At 42.9% G+C, this 14592-nt stretch overlaps 1 protein-coding gene across 1 annotated transcript in view; it reads left to right on the forward strand.

Moving 5' to 3' along the window:
* The window catches only part of PDE5A (phosphodiesterase 5A), a 124462-nt gene that overhangs the window by 21487 nt on the left and 88383 nt on the right, over positions 1-14592 (forward strand). The window contains exon 2 of the mRNA XM_081021909.1: positions 11495-11612. The gene's annotated coding sequence lies outside the window, so the exon portion shown is untranslated. The remainder of the gene's footprint in view (positions 1-11494; positions 11613-14592) is intronic.

A 14592-nucleotide genomic window follows, 5' to 3' on the forward strand; every position in this document is an offset into this window, starting at 1 on the left:
TGCAGGAGACTGAACCCATATTAAATAACATCTATCTTCCTACCTACAGCTATGCAACTTTGGCTCATATTATCTTTTCATCCTGCCTTACAGCAGATTTCAATAGTAAATCACATAATGATTACAGCATAAAGAGAGTTCTTAAAGTTGTAGAAAATGTGCCTTACATCAAACCACTTTGTGACACATTTCAGACTGCAGCACTGGAAGAAAATGATGATGACACATTTCGTCAATGTTTAGTCCCATCTGCTAGTCCTCCTACTCTACTTCACAAAACTGTAGCAATTTCATATGCCCCACGGATAGACCACTGTCACGAATCTCACAGAACTACCCATCGTGATCTAAGTTATTTGAAGGATATGACGCAGGGGTAGGCAACCTAAGGCCCATGGGCCACAAGTGGCCCACGGAGTCGTTTAACTAGCCCACAAGCTGCCCCCAAATCAAGCCACCCACTCGGAGAGTCCCTGCATGCTGTGCTAAAGTGGCGCAGCACGGCACGGGTACTTGTTTCCGTGGTGCCAGAAATCGCAACTTTGCAGATGCCGGAAATTGTGGTCGCATGAGCTCATGCATGTGAGCGATCTGGCCCATGGAGGGATCTCCCCTGGAGTGAACCGGCCCAGGCAAGGTAAACCTTGCCGACCCCTGATATATTGTAAAAGAAAGATGCCTTTATAGACTAATAGTCCCTTCTCCCTCTCTTTTATTTGTACAGTATTGTTGAACATAGTAGTTGAGGCGAACTCACTTCCGCTCACTGCATGAATTGAAGACTTTGTTAAAGTAGATAATTAAAGTAGTGAAATAAATAAAGTAGATAGATAGATACAGTGGTACCTCAGGTTAAGAATGTAATTTGTTCTGGAGGTCCATTCTTAACCTGAAACTGTTCTTAACCTGAGGTACCACTTTAGCTAATGGGGCCTGCCGCTGCGCCACCGCCACACGATTTGTTCTCATCCTGAAGCAAAGTTCTTAACCCAAGGTACTATTTCTGGGTTAGGGGAGTCTGTAACCTGAAGCATCTGTAACCTGAAGCGTCTGTAACCCGAGGTACCACTGTAGATGGATAGATGATGGATGTCTCCCAGATCTAGTTACAGATGGGTAGCCGTGTTGGTCTGCCATAGTCGAAATAAAAAAATTCCTTCCTGTAGCACCTTAAAGACCAACTAAGTTAGTTCTTGGTATAAGCTTTCGTGTGCATGCACACTTCTTCAGATACACAGATCTAGTTACATAGTTAGCCCAACACACACATGAGAAAACATGCTCAAGCTACTGCATGAGTGGGCTTCTCCAATCAAGTCACAGTAACATTTTTCATTGAAGTCAAAGGGGAACACCTTTCATCAGATCTCCTGTGGGTACAAGGTTCCATACTAGGTCATGCAGGGCAGTACCAGGGACAGCTCCCAGTGCAAATTCCAGGAAGCAATGAACGTTGCTTCCTGATTTTTCTGAGCTAGTTGAATAGTGATGCAACTCCTGCTGGTTCCCCTAGCTCTCCCCAAGACTTTAAAGTGGCAAAACTCTGACTTGGAGATTGGCCCTTAAATGTCTCCTGCTGCACCCTCTGACTTCTTTGTCAGCAGCTTTTAGGGGTGTGATTCCGTTTTATACATCATAAACTACTGTTCCTTTGTAACTTCTGCACATGTCATGGAGTACATCTGACTGCACCTTATCTAAGACTACAATTCCTTAAGGTTATTATAATGAATCACCACATTTAGATTCTTTAAGATGTAACGGGACATGGAACTCAGAATCTGACTGTGCAATTGAGTCTTCACATTAGAATAAGGTATTGAGAGAAATTCCTAAACCATCACAGGATCTGTACTGACTGGTGCAAAATTCTTGCATGTATCTATTGCTTCCTCCACAGCTCTTTTTAAAGCTATTTTCCCCCTCTACTAGTTCAAATTGATTTCACTCAGATATTATGAGAAAAAATTGATCAGAAGTGGCTAAGGAAATTAACTGATTTCACCTTAAAAACCCCTTTTTGGAATTAATTTGGAATTAGCAAATGTAACAACTGGCACAGATCCTTATCTCCCCATCTCTCCCAATTGACATTTTGCTTTGAAGCACCAATGGTCTGGACTTCGAAGTGCAGTGTTGGGCTGTTTGACAGCCCTTTTGCAAACACCCCAACACTGGTCTTTAAACCTCCAGTTTTGAGGCCCACACTGCTCTTTGAATCCTCTGAAAACCCATAGTTTAGAGAGCAGCACAGAGATGTTTATAAAAGGGCTTTCAAATAGCCCTACACTAAACTTCGGCTGTGTGCAGTCAAACCAAGCAGAATTTAGCCACCACCCATTGATTATTAAACATATACAGTAAACAGTCTTAAGTCTGGAAGATACATGACTGCTGCTTCTGATCAATCACCAGCAGGCTTTAAGCAATGTTCAAGAGCAATGCCCGCCTGAACAATGTTTCCTTTTATTTGTACTGACATTTCAGAGTACAAATTCTCCTTCATAATGTAACTTAAACCATATATTTTTAATGCAATATGATTGTGTGTAATCATAATGCCCCAACTTTGACATAAAAAACATAGCAAGCATTCTTCTTTTTCATGACTTTCTACAGTCCACATAGCTCGTAACAGCCTCAGCCCTCTGCTTTTAATTACAGAATGGTCTGCATGTTCTTCTTTTGGCACAAATTATAATCTGTTTTATGTCATAATTTAGCTTGTATAAACCACTGTGCATTTTCAACTTATTTTTGTTACTTTAAAATAAACCAAGCACACTGTACATATTATTATTATTTTTGGACAAGGTGTCTGGTTTTCTCACTGTTTACATTAAATAATCTAATGTGCTTTTTATTTTATTTTAATCCAGTGCTTTTTTAAAAAAAATAAAATATAAGGGAAATGTCTTCACTTTTTAAAAACTCATCATTTTCCAAGAAACAAGGAGGATCCTTAAACCCCTGCTGACATCTTTGTATTTCATTACACAAACAAACACTTTAGTCTGTGGTGGTATGTTCAGTGTTAAGAATGGTTGCCCTGGGTCATAGAGCTTTAAAATATAGAGTGAACAGCATGGAACTCATCTTCCAATGTTAGGTTTAGCCCTCAAGCCAACTGGGGCTGGGAGTGATATTCTTTCCTTGTACTTATCACAGAGCCCTGAGAAGAATTTCTGCCACTAGTTTGTGGTGATGATCTCCTGACAACTCAGCAGAGAGAGGCCTACTCTGAGTGCACAATAATCATGGGGCACTTGAGTCTAACAAGCTGTATTGGAAGGACCTTTGCCAGTTGCCAGAATCACAGCCAGCCAGTTGTAAAGTATGTCTCACGGTTGAAGTCCAACCTTGCAGCTGCTACATTTCATTTTCACGAAGTTCATTTCACAAGCTGTGAGGTTAGCTAGCCAGACAGGGTTGGAGAGCAAACAACTACAAGAAGTCAGCTGTTTAATTAAGTTGAATTGCTCCAATTAATCAGAGGCACTTTCCCCGAGCAATCAAAAACTTTGTAAGCAAGGTGGTATTCTATAACGTACACAGTAGGATGTGCTTAGCTATAATAACACACTAGAATGATCAAGCAGCAGTTGATCAAGTGGCACAAGGGTGCCTCGGATGTCACTGCTGGAAGGACTGTTTGGCTAGCTTTCCCTGGCACTGACATGGGCTACTAACATCAACAAAGGCAGGCAGCCAGGAACTGCTGACTTGCATGTTACTAACCAAAGAGCCCCCTGCCTCCATTGCCACCCCCCTGTGGTACCAGTAAGGGTAGGGTTTTCTCAATCATTCTGCAGCAGTGCACTAATGGTTTCTACTAGTGGAGCCCTGTCATTGGCTGCTGGATCATTTACCTTAAAGGCTGCATTTGCATGTCACAGTAAGCCATGGCTAGTGGCTGATTAGGAAAATGCAGAGTATTCCTCCTTGCTAGTAAATGGAAGCAACAGTGATCCTTGGGTTTTGTTGCAATGGCATTAGAACAGGAATGAAATGTTAAACTTACAGGTAAAGAAGATAAGATGGTCTTCTTTTTTGAAAAAAAAATGCAAATTGAAAAGGAGAAGGCAATAAAATTTGCTCAGGAAGCAGAAGAATCTGTAAAAATTGCAAACAGGGACAAACTCCATTCAAGCTTCATCCATGATTTGTTGTACTACAAACAAACCACGATCAGCAAGTCAATGCTTGTTCTTGACTTACAAATCATGGTTTGTTTGAGTGAAACAAACCATAATTCCAGATTGGGGCAGAATGCCATGCCATGAAACATGATTTGTTGTTTCTGTCTACTAGTGGAAAGAAGCAAATTGAGAGGTATGTATGTATGTGTTCACAGTAAGCTATTGACTGTGGCTTAATGTGATGTGTAAAAGCAAAGTAAAAGAAGGCAGATTTCTTTTCTGAGGGTGGGGTACTAGAATGAATTGCTTTGCACAGTTAAAAAGAGGACACAGTAATAAATAAATCAAAATATTTCTTTTTTATAGTTTAATTTATAAGTCTCTGGGGCCAGGGTTTACATTTTTTATAGAAACATGTTCTAGTTTTAATAGTAAATGTCGGAACTGAGGAGCCTTTTGCCTTCAGCTATAAAGCAAAAGAATTTGTGCTTTTTTTGTAGGTACAGTACAAACTGATCTCAGAGTCTACAGCCATTCCACAATAGGATGAATGAACTCAAGGACATGCTTTCTTAGGGGGTCTCATAAAGGGCAGTTTTCCATGCTGTTAACATCTTACTTTAGCACAGGAAGGGATCCTTTGGCTTTAATACAGGCACGGAACAGTGTTTTTTGTCTGTCAAGTATAGATCATCATGCAAGAGTGATAAAAATGGCATGCACAGAAATTAGTTCCTTTTTAAAAGCTGGTTTGCCTTGTTTTCCTTTGCACATAATCCTAGTAGCATCTGCCTTGCTCATGTTTCCACAGTGGACCTCAGTGCTTGAACAATCTTGCCACCCCCAAAACTAGATCAATGTAGCCCAGAAAAGGTATGGCATGAAGATCCAAGTGTGCCCTAGCTCTTACCCAGGGAAGGGCTACAGCTCAGTTGTAGTGCAAATTATTTTCATGCAAAAAGATCCATGTTCAGTCCCTGGCATATCCAGGTAGGGCTGGAAAAAACCTTTGTCCGCAGCCCTGGGGACTCACTGTGAAACATTGTATAGATAATACTGTGCTACATGGGCCATGCTGTGAATTGGTATTAGGACAGTCAGCTTCCTATGCTTCACCTCTTCAATGAAGGTCAAGATTTCGCATAATAAAACCAGGGCATGGAGCATAAACAGTGGTGGATCGTGGGATGTATGTGACCTCTTCTCTCACAAATATCTGCAGTAGATTGTATGGAAAAACTGTTGCTCTGGAGGATTAGTGTGTGGCTACTGGAGTGTTGATGTCTCAGTATATGGGAATTTTTATTAGCTGCTGAGAACCTATACTTGTCCTGATGTTTATGGCTGCTGATGATTTTGGAAATAATCCCTATTGGGAATCTGACTGGAAATGCACTAAACTGACCCTCCATAGTGGTTTTGGGGAGCTACAGGGGGTGTGCTGAGTAGGAGATGGGGGGCGCCCTATAGGCTTCCACTAGCACACAGAGTCCGTTGAACCTTGGGTTTTTTAAAATGCTTTTGTCCCAAACTGACTTAATGCAGGATGGATTTTTTGTTCACAGATAAGAGTAGTCTTGTAAAAATTTAATGGTGATGCGGTCAGGAATTAAAGGTTTGCGTTCAACAAATCAATAACATTCTGATGGCTTTATCTATGGTTTGATAATCCTGACCAAACATAGGTCTCTGTCTATACCAGGGATGGCCAATATTATACCCTCCAGATGTTGTTACAGTAGAACTACCATCATCGCTGGCCTTGCTAGTTGGAGTCAGTGTGAGATGAAATTCACAGCATCTGAAAGCCGCCACAATGGCTTCCCCTGATATATATTGTGTATCACTGACTGTCACTTAGTTTAAGGTCGAAATAAGCCTGATATGTAAAATATTGTAAGCAGATATTTTACCCCTGTAAAACCTCTGTAGGGTTTATCATACCAGTATTTTCCATTCTTGGAAATGTCAGGCTATTAGAGCTGGTTTTCTTCATTTATGGTGGAGCTGCACAAAATATTGGAAGACCATTTTGGAAGCAATTCAGCTGATTTTTGGCTATACTGTACAAGAACTCAACACATTGACACTTTAAACAGTCAAGGCTTCCTCCAAATAATCCTGGGAACTGCAGTTTGCTAAGAGGGTGTTAGGAGAACCCTATTCCTCTCACAAAGCCACAATTCCCAGCAACCAATACCTCTTACCAGAGAACTCTGGGAACTGTAGCTCTGGGATGGGAATAGGGGTTTCCTAACACCTCTCAGTAATGCCCTTAGCAAACTACAAGTCCCAGGATTCTTTGGGAGAAGAATCCTAGCATGATTTATACTGGCATGATTCTGCTTCAAATGTATAGCACAGATGGGACTTTGCCAACCAACCTAGTCCCCTCTAACCATGCTGACTGGAGCTGATGGAAGCTGTAGTCCAAACTATCTGAAGGGTTTGGGTTGGCAAAGGCTATTATAAGGTTCCCCCCTCCTTCTCTTGAATATACACGCATTTATTGCACATGTGCATTTAGTTCCCCTTGTCATGAGGTTTCTCTATTATGGAAGAGCAACTTCTCTGTTAGTGCTAGCGCTTGTTTGCATCTTTCATTTTTGTCCTTTGGTGGTACAACTATTATGTCTGCTTCTTTACCAAGTTTGTTTTTGCTCCTGCTTACCTGATCTGGATAAACCTCTGAAAGTTGGTTTCCTACAGAGGGAAAAGTAATAGTGGCCCAGGCGACCTAGTTAAAAATCTGCTTATACAAAAAAACACCACCCATGTTGAGAATGAACGGTAGGGGGGAACAGCAAACAAAGGCATTGCTAGTCCCCAGGCAAAAATCAAGGCCCCAAAGTCCAATGAACTTAGAACATTGCAGGCTGCTTCTGCCAAGCATGGGACTCTGAACAGAGCAAGCTACTTCCTTCCAGCACTCAGCACAGCCAGTTCCAAGCTATACCCTTTATTCCCAGCCTCTCTGTCTGATTTCTATGTAAACCGTATTCATTCCATATGGCTGCCCAGTAGTCCCTAGGAGGCTTCCTTGCATCGGAGAAATTGGCACACGATCAACTTAAATTTCCCCAGCACTACTTCTTCACAATCAGTGGGTCATGATTCTGTGATCTAGTGAATCCCTTTTTTGTTGTGAGAGCTTGAGTGAGCACAGAGGGCCCATTCACCAGCAAGGGATTCACATTCACTGGAACAGAGGAGGCTGCTCTGGGTATGCTCAAAGACGATTCCCCATTCAGCTCAATTAGGCACGCTCCCTTGGACTGGGCACATCTTGTATGCGCATCAGGGCACACACAGAAAGCTCTGGATCAGGTGTGCATTGTTCTAGCCTAGGAAGCTGCCACAGCAGGTTTAATTGCCAATCTAGCTCAGTACCATCTTCTCTGAGGCTACTTCCACCCAGCCATTTACTGTGGAATAGCAACGCCTGCTTTGGTTTGCCCACTTTTTACGAAGCAACTTTATGGTGTCATGAACAAGCCACCTGCCAGCTTTTTTTCAAAGCTCAGAAAATCTGACTTTTAGAAATTCGGTGGAATTGTGCTGCTATTCTGGCTGCTTATGTCCTGTACAGATGGCTGTTTCTTAGACTGCTCTAGCCTTTTCCCTCTCTGTGGTCTGTCTCTCCACTCTAGCTTTCAGCCTTGTTACTTTAGCCCTTTCCTTTCCAAATAGTGTGCTTTTATATCTGTCCGCCGCCCCTGCCCCCAATGCAGCAGGGGGAGTTCGTGATTGGGAGTACAACAGAGTATTTAGCCCCTTTCCCTGCATGCAATGGCCCCAATGAATACTGTCCTCCTCCCAAATATTTGAAGCTGAGGAAAGGGAGACTGCCCATGTAGATACTGAGGGTTAGAAGTTTGAAAGCATGAGGTGCTTTCAGGTTAAAGCAGAACAGCAATGATGTGGTTCTACTAAATCATGCATGTCTGGAATAATAATAATAATAATAATAATAATAATAATAATAATAATAATAATAATTTATACCCCGCCCATCTGGCTGAGTTTCCCCAGTCACTCTGGGCAGCTCCCAATCGAGTTAAAAACAATACAGCATTAAATATTAAAAACTTCCTGAAACAGGGCTGCCTTCAGATGTCTTTTAAAAATAGGATAGCTGCTTAGTTCCTTGACATCTGATGGGAGTGCATTCCACAGGGCTGCACCACTACCAAGAAGGCCATCTGTCTGGTTTCCTGTAACCTCACTTCTCGCAATGAGGGAATCGCCAGAAGGCCCTTGGCACTGGATCTCAGTGTCTGGGCTGAACGATGGGGGTGGAGACGCTCCTTCAGGTATACAGGACCGAGGCTGTTTAGGGCTTTAAAGGTAAGCACCAACACTTTGAATTGTGCTTGGAAATGTACTGGGAGCCAATGCAGATCTCTCAGGGCTGGTGTTATGTGGTCTTGGTGGCCACTCCCAGTCCCCAGTCTAGCTGTCGCATTCTGGATTAATCACAGTTTCCGGGTCACCTTCAAGGTAGCCCCACATAGAGTGCATTGCAATAGTCCCAGCAAGAGATAACTAGAGCATGCACCACTCTGGCAAGACAGTCCACGGGCAGGTAGGGTTTCAGCCTGTGTACCAGATGGAGCTGGTGGGCAGCTGCCCTGGACGCAGAATTAACCTGTGCCTCCATGGACAGCTGTGAGTCCAAAATGACTCCAAGGCTGCGCACCTGGTCCTTCAGGGGCACAGTTACCCCATTCAAGACCAGGGAGTCCCCCACAACCACCCGCCCCTGTCCCCCCAAAACAGTACTTCTGTCTTGTCAGGATTCAACCTCAATCTGTCCTGCAGGGTTTCTGACAAAAGTCTTTCCCTGCTACCTGATCCTTTTATCTGGAGATGCCAGAGTCTGCACCCAGGACAGTATTCATGCAAAACATGAGCTTTACTCCAGAGCTTTCATACTTTGTCTGCATTTCCTTTTTACTTGCAGATAACTTTCTTTCCTCCCTTCTTCCCAAATCAGTAGGCCTTGCTTCCCCCAGATAATCTAGTAAAACCACCTGAAACTCTACCATGTGGCAACCACCACTGGAGAGTTTAATGCCACTTTGTTTATTATTGACAAACACTTCCTTCTACATTTCTAATACTTACTGGCAGGTGACAAGATGCCACTTCACAGAGTCACTAATTTCCTACCACTTCAGATTTGTTTGATAGCCAGAAGAGAAACAGCCAGTGTTGCTCCTTCAGTTTGTCATTTCCAGTGTAGTAAATGCTTTTTCAGCTTGTTGTTTCTGGTGAATCTCTTGTCCACAGTCCCGACATGCAGTATTTAGTGCAGGAAGCTAATCAAAACAATTTGTGCAGTCCTTTAAATCTTCAGCATCAAAAGACAGTTGCAGTAAGAGCTTTGCAAAAGGGTGCAAATCAAATCTGAAAGCAAGTTCTTGATGACAAAAAAGGGAGGAATGATGGGGAAAAGGTGCACAATTTCACTGAGATCTCTGATGAAACTGGAGAACCATGATACAATATATGATCCAGAAAGGTGGTATGTTAACTGGGATCATCAAAAAAAGATTTGTGGCTGACATATAGTGGAGGATTTAATGCTAATCTTGTTGGCAATATATTCAAAAAGCTATCTGCATCTAGTCATTGCATAGATCAGGTCACCTGCCACGACTTTTGTTTTTCTGACTGCACTCACCAGCCCAGCTCCAGCTGGAAAGCATGACCATGTATAATTGCAACCACTCTTGCAATGCTTACTACAAAAGCTGAAGTGACCCATTGGCGTACTAATGTTTAGCATGCTGCTTGTCAAATGCCAGCTGTAGTGTTGGCCTGATTTTAGCTAATTGCCTACAGCCGTGGGTACTCAGGATTGTCAGTCTGGCCAGCCTCAGCTTTCATATCCAACCCTATATCTCCCTGATTCTAGTAGCTGTGACCAAAGAGCCCCAGCTCCAGTCACCATGCATCCTAGCTATTGACTGATTTATCAGCCTATTGGCCATTTACAAAATAAAAACAATAAAATCAATCTGATAAGAGTAGTGTCACAGGAAGCACATATTTTTCCTGATCTAACACTCAGTCCAAAACATCTGCTCAGGATTTTTCAACCTTGGGTCCCCAGATTTTGTTGGACTACAACTCCCACCATCTCTAGCTAGCAGGCCCAGTGATCAGAGATGATGTGAGTCCAACAACATCTAGGGACCCAAGGTAGAGAACGGCAGATCACGGGCCACCAGGTCAGAGAAGGCTGCACTCGAGTCTCAGACTCACTCCATCGCATCTTTTCAGAGTCTACCGCATGCGCTTTGATCTGGAAATTCCTCCACGGGGAACTAGGGGAATGAACAACCTGCCTTCATGCCTTGGGGCCAGAGAACCACCACAAGCTGCTTTCTGTCCACAGCTATAGCAACTCAGCAAAGCATAGCGAGCAGCACTACTCCAGCTCTGATTTTCATTGGCATCTGAACCAAGTTCTGTCTCATTCCACAGCACCCCATCTATGAAGTCTATAGGACTTTAAGTGATGTGGGAAAGAACAAAACGTAAGAAGGAATTATGATTAGAATTAGATTTAAAACATACTAACATTTCCGCTCTTCTCTCTCTTTTTAATTAATTAGCCTCCAGCAAAGATTCCCATTCCCATTCCCAGATATAATCCTTGCTATACAATGAAGATGCTAGACCCATGTCTGTGGTGAGAGAATTCCCATTTGGGCTCACTTTGGGGACTGTCACAGAGAATGCTTTCTCCCAGGACACCATATGGGCTCATGCCAAAGGATCTACTAAATATTTCATCCTGGGATGAGCCATTATTAAGAGTCTATTTTAAAACTAGATACAGAGGAAAGGACCAAACAAATCCCTCTTTGAAAACTATCCCATAGTTTAGGTGCCACAACTGGAAAGGCCCTCTCTCCTGTTTGCACCAACTGCACTCCTCTTGGCAAAGGGACAAGGATTGCTTCAGAACCCCAGATCTCAGGCAGGTTCAGAAAGGAGAATCCTGAGATATATTGGTCCAGTTGGGTGCCTGAAAGGTCCATGCTAACTCCTTGCATTGCGTTTGGAAACAAATTGAAATACAATGAATATGACATGACATTGGCTTAATTTGGTCAGTCTTGCTAACCCCAGAAACAAGCTTGGCTGCTCCACTCTAACCCAATGGAAGTTTCCAGACATTCATCAAGTCCCTTATAGACTGTAGTGCTCTTCCCATACTGTGTCCTACCTTTATATTTCCTTATTTCCTGCTTTGTAGACTTCCTTGCGATGGCTGCTTCTTTGCTGTTCTCATATCTCTCTAGAAGCTTTCTTTTAAAACTTTATTTTTGTTTTCCATTTAGGTTTTGCAGTGATTTAGAGGCATCGCAAGCATTACAGCCATTACAGAGGAAGCATTTTTCTACATTTCTCCTCAGAAGTGTTTTCGGTGCCTGCACTGCTGCCAACTCAGTTTCTAAAGTAAGTGTTTGGTTGCAGTTTTCCTCTCTCCTGTAAGACACATTTTGCCATTTAAATTATTATGTGAAGCTGATCCGCCTAAGTTTTGTGCAAGCAAATCAGGATGAATATCAACAAGTTGTCTGATAGTGTAAGCAGTCCTATCCTGAAGAATGGACTGCATCGTGTTGCAGGGTATGAGATGGGAACTTGAGGCCCTCCAGATTTGGTTAGGTTACAGCTCCCATCATCTGTCATGCTGGCTGAGCTGGAGTCCTGCAACATCCATAGGACTAAAGTTTGACTAAAGAAAGTGGAATAACTAGATATGGAGCTCAGTCTGTATTAGGAACAAAATGGTCAGAAAACATGTGGTTTTATTTATTTGTTGCATTTAAAGGTAAAGGGACTCCTGACCATTAGGTCCAGTCGTGGCCGACTCTGAGGCTGCGCTTTATTGGCCCATGTAATATTGGTTAGGCTGAGAGGCAGTGATTGGCCCAAGGTCACACAATGAGTTTCATGGCTGAGTAGGGATTTGAACCCTGGTCTCCCAAGCCCTAGTCCAATACTCTTCCCACTAAACTACACTGGTTACAAGGTCCATATTGGCAGAGGAAAATCTTTCCTCCCAACTACCTCCTTTCGGTGCTCAGCATAATTGGTGATGCATATAGAAGACAAAATCCATTTTGGCGCTTCCAGTTCTTAAATCCTTTTCATTCAATATAAATCAGAGAGGATCAAGTGTTTTCAGGAAGCCTGCAGCAAGCGGCATGCTGTAGTCTCCAGTTCATTGCCCAAAGGCTTCGTAAGCCTGTGATGGTCGATATCTTTGAACTACAAACACAGCTGCTAAGCAACTTCCCTCTTGCTTTGTTCTTCTATGGACTCTGCCCCCTTTGAGCTTTGGTTTATGGGCCCGTGTTCCACTTGCCATATAAATAATGCTATTATTGGTAGCTTCCTGTTTTAAATAATTCAGTAAGCAATTAATCTAACTAATATTCAGCCCCGATCGTCCAGAAAAGGTTCTTCACAAGTCCCTTTGGTGTTCCTCTTACATTTCTGGGTGGCACCATTAGGGCAATGTTTCATACATAATGGCTTGCAGCTAACTTGGCTTAAGGAACAAAGGGCGCTTGCACTGAAAACCTTTACAGCACGAGCCATTCTGGGATAAATGGGAGCTGCGCACCAGCACTAGCACTGCTCTGTGTTTCTTTCCTTAAGACTTATACAAGAAACAGTGGGTTGGAGCCCAACTTTCCAGCATTCCTCTTGTTTCTCAAAAAGAACAGGCTTCTTGTTGGGGTAGACCACAACCACACCATAACATTTAAAGCACCACGATACCACTTGAAACAGTCATAGCTCTTCCTCCAAAGAATTATGGGAGTTGTAGTTTATTAAGATTCGGAGAACTTATTTCCCTTGCAGAGCAGCACTTTCTAGAGCGGTTTAACAATCAAATCTCTCGTCACAGGAAACTCTGGCAACTGTACCTTTGTGAGGGGAATAAGGCTTTCCTAACAACTCTCAACACCCTTAATAAACTACACTTCCAGAGCTTACTGCTTCCCCTCTGTGTTCAAGAATTTAAATAATCCAAACCATTCACCAGAGCCAGTCCAGCTGCTGGACCCAGCTGTGACCCATAAGATGCATTAAGTACACAGGATTGCAGGGTCCTACAGAATAACTCACTTTTTTAAAAAAATGATGCGGGATAGAAACTTGATGAAGCCTCTGCCGATACCCCAGGTACATTGTTCCTAGTGATTAAAATTATAGTGTACTTTGGGCAAAGAATACATTACCCCAAACTTAGTGGAATCACAGAGCTATATGGGACCTCAGAGCTCTCCTAGTCTAACCCAAGCCAATGCAAGAAATTCACATGTTTGGCTTTTGGTCTCTATGAATCCCTAGGTTATGGTTCACCTAAGAGCATGAGCACAGGCAAGTCCAGGATCCTGTTCTCACAGTGGCCAACCAGGTCCCCTTGGGAAGCCTGCAAATAGGACTTGAGAGCAACAGCCCTCTAGCTTCCAGCGGTTTCCAGCAACTGTAATCAGAAGCATCCTTCCTCTGACATCTTTCACACATTCAGCCTATCCTTCATGTTTGAGTTAACTACTCTGCACAACTGCAACACATATGGTAGAGACTGATTTCGACTTCATAAACGGGCCACTTCCTTCTCTCTCTCTGGCTATAGCTTCTCTGCCCAGCTAGGAGTGAAGGAAACAGAATGTAGAGCCAGTGTGGAGGAAACCACTCATCACTCTGTGGCTGCTGAATACAGCCTTTCAGACTTCCTAGGCTAAGTCAACAAAGCCAGGTCTTTAGTAGTATGGTGTGATGGTACCTGAAAGGAATATGAAAGGATTGCCCCAAACTGCTAGGTCATTCTGACACTGAGCAATGCTTGCAGCTAAATCCAAATGTTCACCCTCACATTGGTGGCCCCCTTCTTTCCACCCATGTCTTAAACATCTGTGCAACCACCAGCCACTCCATGCTACAAACAGCAGATCATTCATAATCACAACATGCTGCCTGCATTTGTTCAAAATGTGGGCTCTTCTATTTCAAAACAGCTTCGTTAGTCTTTCCTTTAATCCTGTCAGTACCAATGTTCTGCTTAGATAATCTGAACATTTGTTTGCTTTTGTGATATGGAGCCAAGATGTATGTTTTTTCTTTTCTTTGCACATTCCCTTCTTGGCTGCATCCACCCCATACATTTAAACCACACAGGGTCCTGGGAACTGCAGTACACACCTCACAGAGCTACAATTCCCAGGCACTCTTAACCAATTACAGTTCCCAGAATTGTCAGAGGTGTGCGCTGTAAATGTATGGGATGTTACGTAGCCTTAAACTTGGCTTTTCTTCCTTGTGTTTGCAGAGTTACGCTGATTACAGTTTCAGTAACCTTCCATGTGTATTTGAAGAGATTTCCCATTCATTCAAATTAGTCTTTGGGAAAACAAAA

This window comes from Podarcis pityusensis, assembly GCF_964106645.2.
Source record: "Podarcis pityusensis genome assembly, chromosome: 9".
NCBI classification, from domain to species: Eukaryota; Metazoa; Chordata; class Lepidosauria; order Squamata; family Lacertidae; genus Podarcis; species Podarcis pityusensis.